Genomic DNA, 13,077 nt, shown 5'->3' on the forward strand with positions numbered 1-13,077 from the left:
ACTTACGTGTCACTGTTGACTCATTTTCGCCTGTCGCTTCGAGCCCAGAGCCACAACACAACGACCACGGAAACGTCCGTGAGAAGAGGTAAAACTCGACACAGGAAAAGTATGTTCCGCTATTTCTTTTCGACTGCTCAGCCTATGGGACGTGAGACGCCAGCACTGCTGTCACTGTCTTCCCTAGCAAAACCTCCATGGCGTGTTTCTGCGTAATTTACTTGTTCTACAACATGAATGGAGTAGGTTAGTTTCTGAATGATTAAAATGCATTGTCAGATGTGGGGTTCGAACCCACGCTCCCTTTCGGGAACCAGAGCTTAAATCTGGCGCCTTAGACCGCTAGGCCAATCTGACGTGTGAGACAACAGCCCCAGTGACTTCCGTCTCTAGCATTATCTCAAGAACCTGACTGCGAAATCTGTTTCTTTTTTCGGTAGGACGGAATTATGTCAGTCTTACAATATTTAAGGCGCAATGTCAGATGTGGCGTAGGAAACGCATCCCGCGCTCTTCCGTCGTATCCAGTTTGAACTGTAACTAGCACAACTGTATTTAGTAATAGGATAATTTCCACATTGACGCAAAAGAAAGCAGATATTAGCAAACGGCATCTAAGGCCGTTTCCTAGCAACAGCCACGCTGTGCATTACGTACTCGTGGGAAGCCAATGAAATACTTCGTGTGAGGATGGAACTGTCGACCTTCACTTTACAATACTTAGGCACTGCCCCGGCGGTACCGACGCATACGTACTGAAACGTCTTTGGATCGTCAGTGAGTACTGCATATTAGAAATTTCGTGTTGGCCCTGATGTGCATTAAAGGGCAGATTTCTTCAGTGGAAGTCAGTTCTGCGCCTAGTCACAGTATATCGCCCTAGCAGCACCAGGAAAACGGGTTCAGATGTGCTCGCCTTCCACTCGGCGTTGAGCGCCTACAGCGAGATAGCCTTCGTCCTCTGGCGCCAGGAGGGAAGGCGACACATCACGGCGCAAACAGCTTGTAGCGGAAGGCAGTGGTGGTGTGTCGGTCAGCGTGGTTGCTTCCCAAGTAGCTGATCCGGGTTCGAAACCCGGACACCACACGGAAGTTGTCTCCTTTACTCAGGAGAGTGTGTTCAACGCTACTTGATCTTCGAATTTCCGAACAGTTGTGGTACGAATGGTTTTCCTCCACCCCTCGTCTCGCTCCGCGAAGGCTAGTGCGGATTACGATTCACAGCATCGTGTGTCCTCATGTGTCGACTTGTGTCGACTTTGCTCGGCTGACGCGGAAGCTGACGCTTGCAAATGGCCGTATATGTAGAGGACTGGCGCTAGAAACGACTGGGAGACGCCAAATCGACAAACACACAACGGACTCTTTCATTTGACAGTGGCCGCAGGTTCGCCCCTGTGCGTACCGAGAAGCAAGAGAGGTGTCAGCGTGCTGGACCGCAGGATTTCCGCGCAGCAGACTCAAAAACTAAGGAAAAAGGCAAAACTGAAGAAACCAATAGCTCGCGGACTTCCTAGGTGGTCACCCACCTGAGTACTAACCACGCCCAACGCTGTCGAATTTCGGTGATCGGGCATGGACCCGTGTCTTTGGCGTGGCATACAAGTTGGCGAGAACGTCGCCAGACGGGCGGACGCCTTAGTCCTTGTACAGATCACTTGGGATTTGCCTTTTAGGGAAACAAAATGGAATAGCCCTTGGTGGGATCGAACCCACAGCCCCCTCGTTATTAGCATAATAACACTCTAACTTGGTGAGCTTATTGCCCGCGCAATACGGCCGCTTCAGGACTCCACTACCCCAACCGCCGTTTCATCTATCTTTATTAAGGCCCTGCCATTCATTGAAACACTTACGTGTCACTGTTGACTCATTTTCGCCTGTCGCTTCGAGCCCAGAGCCACAACACAACGACCACGGAAACGTCCGTGAGAAGAGGTAAAACTCGACACAGGAAAAGTATGTTCCGCTATTTCTTTTCGACTGCTCAGCCTATGGGACGTGAGACGCCAGCACTGCTGTCACTGTCTTCCCTAGCAAAACCTCCATGGCGTGTTTCTGCGTAATTTACTTGTTCTACAACATGAATGGAGTAGGTTAGTTTCTGAATGATTAAAATGCATTGTCAGATGTGGGGTTCGAACCCACGCTCCCTTTCGGGAACCAGAGCTTAAATCTGGCGCCTTAGACCGCTCGGCCAATCTGACGTGTGAGACAACAGCCCCAGTGACTTCCGTCTCTAGCATTATCTCAAGAACCTGACTGCGAAATCTGTTTCTTTTTTCGGTAGGACGGAATTATGTCAGTCTTACAATATTTAAGGCGCAATGTCAGATGTGGCGTAGGAAACGCATCCCGCGCTCTTCCGTCGTATCCAGTTTGAACTGTAACTAGCACAACTGTATTTAGTAATAGGATAATTTCCACATTGACGCAAAAGAAAGCAGATATTAGCAAACGGCATCTAAGGCCGTTTCCTAGCAACAGCCACGCTGTGCATTACGTACTCGTGGGAAGCCAATGAAATACTTCGTGTGAGGATGGAACTGTCGACCTTCACTTTACAATACTTAGGCACTGCCCCGGCGGTACCGACGCATACGTACTGAAACGTCTTTGGATCGTCAGTGAGTACTGCATATTAGAAATTTCGTGTTGGCCCTGATGTGCATTAAAGGGCAGATTTCTTCAGTGGAAGTCAGTTCTGCGCCTAGTCACAGTATATCGCCCTAGCAGCACCAGGAAAACGGGTTCAGATGTGCTCGCCTTCCACTCGGCGTTGAGCGCCTACAGCGAGATAGCCTTCGTCCTCTGGCGCCAGGAGGGAAGGCGACACATCACGGCGCAAACAGCTTGTAGCGGAAGGCAGTGGTGGTGTGTCGGTCAGCGTGGTTGCTTCCCAAGTAGCTGATCCGGGTTCGAAACCCGGACACCACACGGAAGTTGTCTCCTTTACTCAGGAGAGTGTGTTCAACGCTACTTGATCTTCGAATTTCCGAACAGTTGTGGTACGAATGGTTTTCCTCCACCCCTCGTCTCGCTCCGCGAAGGCTAGTGCGGATTACGATTCACAGCATCGTGTGTCCTCATGTGTCGACTTGTCTCGACTTTGCTCGGCTGACGCGAAAGCTGACGCTTGCAAATGGCCGTATATGTAGAGGACTGGCGCTAGAAACGACTGGGAGACGCCAAATCGACAAACACACAACGGACTCTTTCATTTGACAGTGGCCGCAGGTTCGCCCCTGTGCGTACCGAGAAGCAAGAGAGGTGTCAGCGTGCTGGACCGCAGGATTTCCGCGCAGCAGACTCAAAAACTAAGGAAAAAGGCAAAACTGAAGAAACCAATAGCTCGCGGACTTCCTAGGTGGTCACCCACCTGAGTACTAACCACGCCCAACGCTGTCGAATTTCGGTGATCGGGCATGGACCCGTGTCTTTGGCGTGGCATACAAGTTGGCGAGAACGTCGCCAGACGGGCGGACGCCTTAGTCCTTGTACAGATCACTTGGGATTTGCCTTTTAGGGAAACAAAATGGAATAGCCCTTGGTGGGATCGAACCCACAGCCCCCTCGTTATTAGCATAATAACACTCTAACTTGGTGAGCTTATTGCCCGCGCAATACGGCCGCTTCAGGACTCCACTACCCCAACATCCGTTTCATCTATCTTTATTAAGGCCCTGCCATTCATTGAAACACTTACGTGTCACTGTTGACTCATTTTCGCCTGTCGCTTCGAGCCCAGAGCCACAACACAACGACCACGGAAACGTCCGTGAGAAGAGGTAAAACTCGACACAGGAAAAGTATGTTCCGCTATTTCTTTTCGACTGCTCAGCCTATGGGACGTGAGACGCCAGCACTGCTGTCACTGTCTTCCCTAGCAAAACCTCCATGGCGTGTTTCTGCGTAATTTACTTGTTCTACAACATGAATGGAGTAGGTTAGTTTCTGAATGATTAAAATGCATTGTCAGATGTGGGGTTCGAACCCACGCTCCCTTTCGGGAAGCAGAGCTTAAATCTGGCGCCTTAGACCGCTCGGCCAATCTGACGTGTGAGACAACAGCCCCAGTGACTTCCGTCTCTAGCATTATCTCAAGAACCTGACTGCGAAATCTGTTTCTTTTTTCGGTAGGACGGAATTATGTCAGTCTTACAATATTTAAGGCGCAATGTCAGATGTGGCGTAGGAAACGCATCCCGCGCTCTTCCGTCGTATCCAGTTTGAACTGTAACTAGCACAACTGTATTTAGTAATAGGATAATTTCCACATTGACGCAAAAGAAAGCAGATATTAGCAAACGGCATCTAAGGCCGTTTCCTAGCAACAGCCACGCTGTGCATTACGTACTCGTGGGAAGCCAATGAAATACTTCGTGTGAGGATGGAACTGTCGACCTTCACTTTACAATACTTAGGCACTGCCCCGGCGGTACCGACGCATACGTACTGAAACGTCTTTGGATCGTCAGTGAGTACTGCATATTAGAAATTTCGTGTTGGCCCTGATGTGCATTAAAGGGCAGATTTCTTCAGTGGAAGTCAGTTCTGCGCCTAGTCACAGTATATCGCCCTAGCAGCACCAGGAAAACGGGTTCAGATGTGCTCGCCTTCCACTCGGCGTTGAGCGCCTACAGCGAGATAGCCTTCGTCCTCTGGCGCCAGGAGGGAAGGCGACACATCACGGCGCAAACAGCTTGTAGCGGAAGGCAGTGGTGGTGTGTCGGTCAGCGTGGTTGCTTCCCAAGTAGCTGATCCGGGTTCGAAACCCGGACACCACACGGAAGTTGTCTCCTTTACTCAGGAGAGTGTGTTCAACGCTACTTGATCTTCGAATTTCCGAACAGTTGTGGTACGAATGGTTTTCCTCCACCCCTCGTCTCGCTCCGCGAAGGCTAGTGCGGATTACGATTCACAGCATCGTGTGTCCTCATGTGTCGACTTGTGTCGACTTTGCTCGGCTGACGCGGAAGCTGACGCTTGCAAATGGCCGTATATGTAGAGGACTGGCGCTAGAAACGACTGGGAGACGCCAAATCGACAAACACACAACGGACTCTTTCATTTGACAGTGGCCGCAGGTTCGCCCCTGTGCGTACCGAGAAGCAAGAGAGGTGTCAGCGTGCTGGACCGCAGGATTTCCGCGCAGCAGACTCAAAAACTAAGGAAAAAGGCAAAACTGAAGAAACCAATAGCTCGCGGACTTCCTAGGTGGTCACCCACCTGAGTACTAACCACGCCCAACGCTGTCGAATTTCGGTGATCGGGCATGGACCCGTGTCTTTGGCGTGGCATACAAGTTGGCGAGAACGTCGCCAGACGGGCGGACGCCTTAGTCCTTGTACAGATCACTTGGGATTTGCCTTTTAGGGAAACAAAATGGAATAGCCCTTGGTGGGATCGAACCCACAGCCCCCTCGTTATTAGCATAATAACACTCTAACTTGGTGAGCTTATTGCCCGCGCAATACGGCCGCTTCAGGACTCCACTACCCCAACCGCCGTTTCATCTATCTTTATTAAGGCCCTGCCATTCATTGAAACACTTACGTGTCACTGTTGACTCATTTTCGCCTGTCGCTTCGAGCCCAGAGCCACAACACAACGACCACGGAAACGTCCGTGAGAAGAGGTAAAACTCGACACAGGAAAAGTATGTTCCGCTATTTCTTTTCGACTGCTCAGCCTATGGGACGTGAGACGCCAGCACTGCTGTCACTGTCTTCCCTAGCAAAACCTCCATGGCGTGTTTCTGCGTAATTTACTTGTTCTACAACATGAATGGAGTAGGTTAGTTTCTGAATGATTAAAATGCATTGTCAGATGTGGGGTTCGAACCCACGCTCCCTTTCGGGAACCAGAGCTTAAATCTGGCGCCTTAGACCGCTAGGCCAATCTGACGTGTGAGACAACAGCCCCAGTGACTTCCGTCTCTAGCATTATCTCAAGAACCTGACTGCGAAATCTGTTTCTTTTTTCGGTAGGACGGAATTATGTCAGTCTTACAATATTTAAGGCGCAATGTCAGATGTGGCGTAGGAAACGCATCCCGCGCTCTTCCGCCGTATCCAGTTTGAACTGTAACTAGCACAACTGTATTTAGTAATAGGATAATTTCCACATTGACGCAAAAGAAAGCAGATATTAGCAAACGGCATCTAAGGCCGTTTCCTAGCAACAGCCACGCTGTGCATTACGTACTCGTGGGAAGCCAATGAAATACTTCGTGTGAGGATGGAACTGTCGACCTTCACTTTACAATACTTAGGCACTGCCCCGGCGGTACCGACGCATACGTACTGAAACGTCTTTGGATCGTCAGTGAGTACTGCATATTAGAAATTTCGTGTTGGCCCTGATGTGCATTAAAGGGCAGATTTCTTCAGTGGAAGTCAGTTCTGCGCCTAGTCACAGTATATCGCCCTAGCAGCACCAGGAAAACGGGTTCAGATGTGCTCGCCTTCCACTCGGCGTTGAGCGCCTACAGCGAGATAGCCTTCGTCCTCTGGCGCCAGGAGGGAAGGCGACACATCACGGCGCAAACAGCTTGTAGCGGAAGGCAGTGGTGGTGTGTCGGTCAGCGTGGTTGCTTCCCAAGTAGCTGATCCGGGTTCGAAACCCGGACACAACACGGAAGTTGTCTCCTTTACTCAGGAGAGTGTGTTCAACGCTACTTGATCTTCGAATTTCCGAACAGTTGTGGTACGAATGGTTTTCCTCCACCCCTCGTCTCGCTCCGCGAAGGCTAGTGCGGATTACGATTCACAGCATCGTGTGTCCTCATGTGTCGACTTGTGTCGACTTTGCTCGGCTGACGCGAAAGCTGACGCTTGCAAATGGCCGTATATGTAGAGGACTGGCGCTAGAAACGACTGGGAGACGCCAAATCGACAAACACACAACGGACTCTTTCATTTGACAGTGGCCGCAGGTTCGCCCCTGTGCGTACCGAGAAGCAAGAGAGGTGTCAGCGTGCTGGACCGCAGGATTTCCGCGCAGCAGACTCAAAAACTAAGGAAAAAGGCAAAACTGAAGAAACCAATAGCTCGCGGACTTCCTAGGTGGTCACCCACCTGAGTACTAACCACGCCCAACGCTGTCGAATTTCGGTGATCGGGCATGGACCCGTGTCTTTGGCGTGGCATACAAGTTGGCGAGAACGTCGCCAGACGGGCGGACGCCTTAGTCCTTGTACAGATCACTTGGGATTTGCCTTTTAGGGAAACAAAATGGAATAGCCCTTGGTGGGATCGAACCCACAGCCCCCTCGTTATTAGCATAATAACACTCTAACTTGGTGAGCTTATTGCCCGCGCAATACGGCCGCTTCAGGACTCCACTACCCCAACCGCCGTTTCATCTATCTTTATTAAGGCCCTGCCATTCATTGAAACACTTACGTGTCACTGTTGACTCATTTTCGCCTGTCGCTTCGAGCCCAGAGCCACAACACAACGACCACGGAAACGTCCGTGAGAAGAGGTAAAACTCGACACAGGAAAAGTATGTTCCGCTATTTCTTTTCGACTGCTCAGCCTATGGGACGTGAGACGCCAGCACTGCTGTCACTGTCTTCCCTAGCAAAACCTCCATGGCGTGTTTCTGCGTAATTTACTTGTTCTACAACATGAATGGAGTAGGTTAGTTTCTGAATGATTAAAATGCATTGTCAGATGTGGGGTTCGAACCCACGCTCCCTTTCGGGAAGCAGAGCTTAAATCTGGCGCCTTAGACCGCTCGGCCAATCTGACGTGTGAGACAACAGCCCCAGTGACTTCCGTCTCTAGGATTATCTCAAGAACCTGACTGCGAAATCTGTTTCTTTTTTCGGTAGGACGGAATTATGTCAGTCTTACAATATTTAAGGCGCAATGTCAGATGTGGCGTAGGAAACGCATCCCGCGCTCTTCCGTCGTATCCAGTTTGAACTGTAACTAGCACAACTGTATTTAGTAATAGGATAATTTCCACATTGACGCAAAAGAAAGCAGATATTAGCAAACGGCATCTAAGGCCGTTTCCTAGCAACAGCCACGCTGTGCATTACGTACTCGTGGGAAGCCAATGAAATACTTCGTGTGAGGATGGAACTGTCGACCTTCACTTTACAATACTTAGGCACTGCCCCGGCGGTACCGACGCATACGTACTGAAACGTCTTTGGATCGTCAGTGAGTACTGCATATTAGAAATTTCGTGTTGGCCCTGATGTGCATTAAAGGGCAGATTTCTTCAGTGGAAGTCAGTTCTGCGCCTAGTCACAGTATATCGCCCTAGCAGCACCAGGAAAACGGGTTCAGATGTGCTCGCCTTCCACTCGGCGTTGAGCGCCTACAGCGAGATAGCCTTCGTCCTCTGGCGCCAGGAGGGAAGGCGACACATCACGGCGCAAACAGCTTGTAGCGGAAGGCAGTGGTGGTGTGTCGGTCAGCGTGGTTGCTTCCCAAGTAGCTGATCCGGGTTCGAAACCCGGACACCACACGGAAGTTGTCTCCTTTACTCAGGAGAGTGTGTTCAACGCTACTTGATCTTCGAATTTCCGAACAGTTGTGGTACGAATGGTTTTCCTCCACCCCTCGTCTCGCTCCGCGAAGGCTAGTGCGGATTACGATTCACAGCATCGTGTGTCCTCATGTGTCGACTTGTCTCGACTTTGCTCGGCTGACGCTTGCAAATGGCCGTATATGTAGAGGACTGGCGCTAGAAACGACTGGGAGACGCCAAATCGACAAACACACAACGGACTCTTTCATTTGACAGTGGCCGCAGGTTCGCCCCTGTGCGTACCGAGAAGCAAGAGAGGTGTCAGCGTGCTGGACCGCAGGATTTCCGCGCAGCAGACTCAAAAACTAAGGAAAAAGGCAAAACTGAAGAAACCAATAGCTCGCGGACTTCCTAGGTGGTCACCCACCTGAGTACTAACCACGCCCAACGCTGTCGAATTTCGGTGATCGGGCATGGACCCGTGTCTTTGGCGTGGCATACAAGTTGGCGAGAACGTCGCCAGACGGGCGGACGCCTTAGTCCTTGTACAGATCACTTGGGATTTGCCTTTTAGGGAAACAAAATGGAATAGCCCTTGGTGGGATCGAACCCACAGCCCCCTCGTTATTAGCATAATAACACTCTAACTTGGTGAGCTTATTGCCCGCGCAATACGGCCGCTTCAGGACTCCACTACCCCAACCGCCGTTTCATCTATCTTTATTAAGGCCCTGCCATTCATTGAAACACTTACGTGTCACTGTTGACTCATTTTCGCCTGTCGCTTCGAGCCCAGAGCCACAACACAACGACCACGGAAACGTCCGTGAGAAGAGGTAAAACTCGACACAGGAAAAGTATGTTCCGCTATTTCTTTTCGACTGCTCAGCCTATGGGACGTGAGACGCCAGCACTGCTGTCACTGTCTTCCCTAGCAAAACCTCCATGGCGTGTTTCTGCGTAATTTACTTGTTCTACAACATGAATGGAGTAGGTTAGTTTCTGAATGATTAAAATGCATTGTCAGATGTGGGGTTCGAACCCACGCTCCCTTTCGGGAACCAGAGCTTAAATCTGGCGCCTTAGACCGCTAGGCCAATCTGACGTGTGAGACAACAGCCCCAGTGACTTCCGTCTCTAGCATTATCTCAAGAACCTGACTGCGAAATCTGTTTCTTTTTTCGGTAGGACGGAATTATGTCAGTCTTACAATATTTAAGGCGCAATGTCAGATGTGGCGTAGGAAACGCATCCCGCGCTCTTCCGCCGTATCCAGTTTGAACTGTAACTAGCACAACTGTATTTAGTAATAGGATAATTTCCACATTGACGCAAAAGAAAGCAGATATTAGCAAACGGCATCTAAGGCCGTTTCCTAGCAACAGCCACGCTGTGCATTACGTACTCGTGGGAAGCCAATGAAATACTTCGTGTGAGGATGGAACTGTCGACCTTCACTTTACAATACTTAGGCACTGCCCCGGCGGTACCGACGCATACGTACTGAAACGTCTTTGGATCGTCAGTGAGTACTGCATATTAGAAATTTCGTGTTGGCCCTGATGTGCATTAAAGGGCAGATTTCTTCAGTGGAAGTCAGTTCTGCGCCTAGTCACAGTATATCGCCCTAGCAGCACCAGGAAAACGGGTTCAGATGTGCTCGCCTTCCACTCGGCGTTGAGCGCCTACAGCGAGATAGCCTTCGTCCTCTGGCGCCAGGAGGGAAGGCGACACATCACGGCGCAAACAGCTTGTAGCGGAAGGCAGTGGTGGTGTGTCGGTCAGCGTGGTTGCTTCCCAAGTAGCTGATCCGGGTTCGAAACCCGGACACCACACGGAAGTTGTCTCCTTTACTCAGGAGAGTGTGTTCAACGCTACTTGATCTTCGAATTTCCGAACAGTTGTGGTACGAATGGTTTTCCTCCACCCCTCGTCTCGCTCCGCGAAGGCTAGTGCGGATTACGATTCACAGCATCGTGTGTCCTCATGTGTCGACTTGTGTCGACTTTGCTCGGCTGACGCGGAAGCTGACGCTTGCAAATGGCCGTATATGTAGAGGACTGGCGCTAGAAACGACTGGGAGACGCCAAATCGACAAACACACAACGGACTCTTTCATTTGACAGTGGCCGCAGGTTCGCCCCTGTGCGTACCGAGAAGCAAGAGAGGTGTCAGCGTGCTGGACCGCAGGATTTCCGCGCAGCAGACTCAAAAACTAAGGAAAAAGGCAAAACTGAAGAAACCAATAGCTCGCGGACTTCCTAGGTGGTCACCCACCTGAGTACTAACCACGCCCAACGCTGTCGAATTTCGGTGATCGGGCATGGACCCGTGTCTTTGGCGTGGCATACAAGTTGGCGAGAACGTCGCCAGACGGGCGGACGCCTTAGTCCTTGTACAGATCACTTGGGATTTGCCTTTTAGGGAAACAAAATGGAATAGCCCTTGGTGGGATCGAACCCACAGCCCCCTCGTTATTAGCATAATAACACTCTAACTTGGTGAGCTTATTGCCCGCGCAATACGGCCGCTTCAGGACTCCACTACCCCAACCGCCGTTTCATCTATCTTTATTAAGGCCCTGCCATTCATTGAAACACTTACGTGTCACTGTTGACTCATTTTCGCCTGTCGCTTCGAGCCCAGAGCCACAACACAACGACCACGGAAACGTCCGTGAGAAGAGGTAAAACTCGACACAGGAAAAGTATGTTCCGCTATTTCTTTTCGACTGCTCAGCCTATGGGACGTGAGACGCCAGCACTGCTGTCACTGTCTTCCCTAGCAAAACCTCCATGGCGTGTTTCTGCGTAATTTACTTGTTCTACAACATGAATGGAGTAGGTTAGTTTCTGAATGATTAAAATGCATTGTCAGATGTGGGGTTCGAACCCACGCTCCCTTTCGGGAAGCAGAGCTTAAATCTGGCGCCTTAGACCGCTCGGCCAATCTGACGTGTGAGACAACAGCCCCAGTGACTTCCGTCTCTAGCATTATCTCAAGAACCTGACTGCGAAATCTGTTTCTTTTTTCGGTAGGACGGAATTATGTCAGTCTTACAATATTTAAGGCGCAATGTCAGATGTGGCGTAGGAAACGCATCCCGCGCTCTTCCGTCGTATCCAGTTTGAACTGTAACTAGCACAACTGTATTTAGTAATAGGATAATTTCCACATTGACGCAAAAGAAAGCAGATATTAGCAAACGGCATCTAAGGCCGTTTCCTAGCAACAGCCACGCTGTGCATTACGTACTCGTGGGAAGCCAATGAAATACTTCGTGTGAGGATGGAACTGTCGACCTTCACTTTACAATACTTAGGCACTGCCCCGGCGGTACCGACGCATACGTACTGAAACGTCTTTGGATCGTCAGTGAGTACTGCATATTAGAAATTTCGTGTTGGCCCTGATGTGCATTAAAGGGCAGATTTCTTCAGTGGAAGTCAGTTCTGCGCCTAGTCACAGTATATCGCCCTAGCAGCACCAGGAAAACGGGTTCAGATGTGCTCGCCTTCCACTCGGCGTTGAGCGCCTACAGCGAGATAGCCTTCGTCCTCTGGCGCCAGGAGGGAAGGCGACACATCACGGCGCAAACAGCTTGTAGCGGAAGGCAGTGGTGGTGTGTCGGTCAGCGTGGTTGCTTCCCAAGTAGCTGATCCGGGTTCGAAACCCGGACACCACACGGAAGTTGTCTCCTTTACTCAGGAGAGTGTGTTCAACGCTACTTGATCTTCGAATTTCCGAACAGTTGTGGTACGAATGGTTTTCCTCCACCCCTCGTCTCGCTCCGCGAAGGCTAGTGCGGATTACGATTCACAGCATCGTGTGTCCTCATGTGTCGACTTGTCTCGACTTTGCTCGGCTGACGCTTGCAAATGGCCGTATATGTAGAGGACTGGCGCTAGAAACGACTGGGAGACGCCAAATCGACAAACACACAACGGACTCTTTCATTTGACAGTGGCCGCAGGTTCGCCCCTGTGCGTACCGAGAAGCAAGAGAGGTGTCAGCGTGCTGGACCGCAGGATTTCCGCGCAGCAGACTCAAAAACTAAGGAAAAAGGCAAAACTGAAGAAACCAATAGCTCGCGGACTTCCTAGGTGGTCACCCACCTGAGTACTAACCACGCCCAACGCTGTCGAATTTCGGTGATCGGGCATGGACCCGTGTCTTTGGCGTGGCATACAAGTTGGCGAGAACGTCGCCAGACGGGCGGACGCCTTAGTCCTTGTACAGATCACTTGGGATTTGCCTTTTAGGGAAACTAAATGGAATAGCCCTTGGTGGGATCGAACCCACAGCCCCCTCGTTATTAGCATAATAACACTCTAACTTGGTGAGCTTATTGCCCGCGCAATACGGCCGCTTCAGGACTCCACTACCCCAACCGCCGTTTCATCTATCTTTATTAAGGCCCTGCCATTCATTGAAACACTTACGTGTCACTGTTGACTCATTTTCGCCTGTCGCTTCGAGCCCAGAGCCACAACACAACGACCACGGAAACGTCCGTGAGAAGAGGTAAAACTCGACACAGGAAAAGTATGTTCCGCTATTTCTTTTCGACTGCTCAGCCTATGGGAC

The 13,077-nt window shown here is 50.6% G+C and overlaps 7 non-coding genes across 7 annotated transcripts; all 7 read right to left on the reverse strand.

Moving 5' to 3' along the window:
- Positions 1–273: 273 nt before the first annotated feature.
- Positions 274–357, reverse strand: Trnal-uaa (transfer RNA leucine (anticodon UAA)). Its single transcript has one exon. It is a non-coding gene; the product is annotated as a tRNA-Leu (tRNA).
- A 1,766-nt stretch (positions 358–2,123) lies between these two features.
- Trnal-uaa (transfer RNA leucine (anticodon UAA)) lies at positions 2,124–2,207 on the reverse strand. Its single transcript has one exon. It is a non-coding gene; the product is annotated as a tRNA-Leu (tRNA).
- A 1,766-nt stretch (positions 2,208–3,973) lies between these two features.
- Positions 3,974–4,057, reverse strand: Trnal-uaa (transfer RNA leucine (anticodon UAA)). The gene has a single exon. It is a non-coding gene; the product is annotated as a tRNA-Leu (tRNA).
- A 1,766-nt stretch (positions 4,058–5,823) lies between these two features.
- Trnal-uaa (transfer RNA leucine (anticodon UAA)) lies at positions 5,824–5,907 on the reverse strand. Its single transcript has one exon. It is a non-coding gene; the product is annotated as a tRNA-Leu (tRNA).
- A 1,766-nt stretch (positions 5,908–7,673) lies between these two features.
- On the reverse strand, positions 7,674–7,757 carry Trnal-uaa (transfer RNA leucine (anticodon UAA)). Its single transcript has one exon. It is a non-coding gene; the product is annotated as a tRNA-Leu (tRNA).
- A 1,754-nt stretch (positions 7,758–9,511) lies between these two features.
- On the reverse strand, positions 9,512–9,595 carry Trnal-uaa (transfer RNA leucine (anticodon UAA)). The gene has a single exon. It is a non-coding gene; the product is annotated as a tRNA-Leu (tRNA).
- Positions 9,596–11,361: 1,766 nt separating this feature from the next.
- On the reverse strand, positions 11,362–11,445 carry Trnal-uaa (transfer RNA leucine (anticodon UAA)). The gene has a single exon. It is a non-coding gene; the product is annotated as a tRNA-Leu (tRNA).
- Between the last annotated feature and the right edge of the window lie 1,632 nt (positions 11,446–13,077).

The sequence above is a fragment of the Schistocerca gregaria genome, chromosome 7 (assembly GCF_023897955.1).
Source record: "Schistocerca gregaria isolate iqSchGreg1 chromosome 7, iqSchGreg1.2, whole genome shotgun sequence".
Taxonomy (NCBI): domain Eukaryota; kingdom Metazoa; phylum Arthropoda; class Insecta; order Orthoptera; family Acrididae; genus Schistocerca; species Schistocerca gregaria.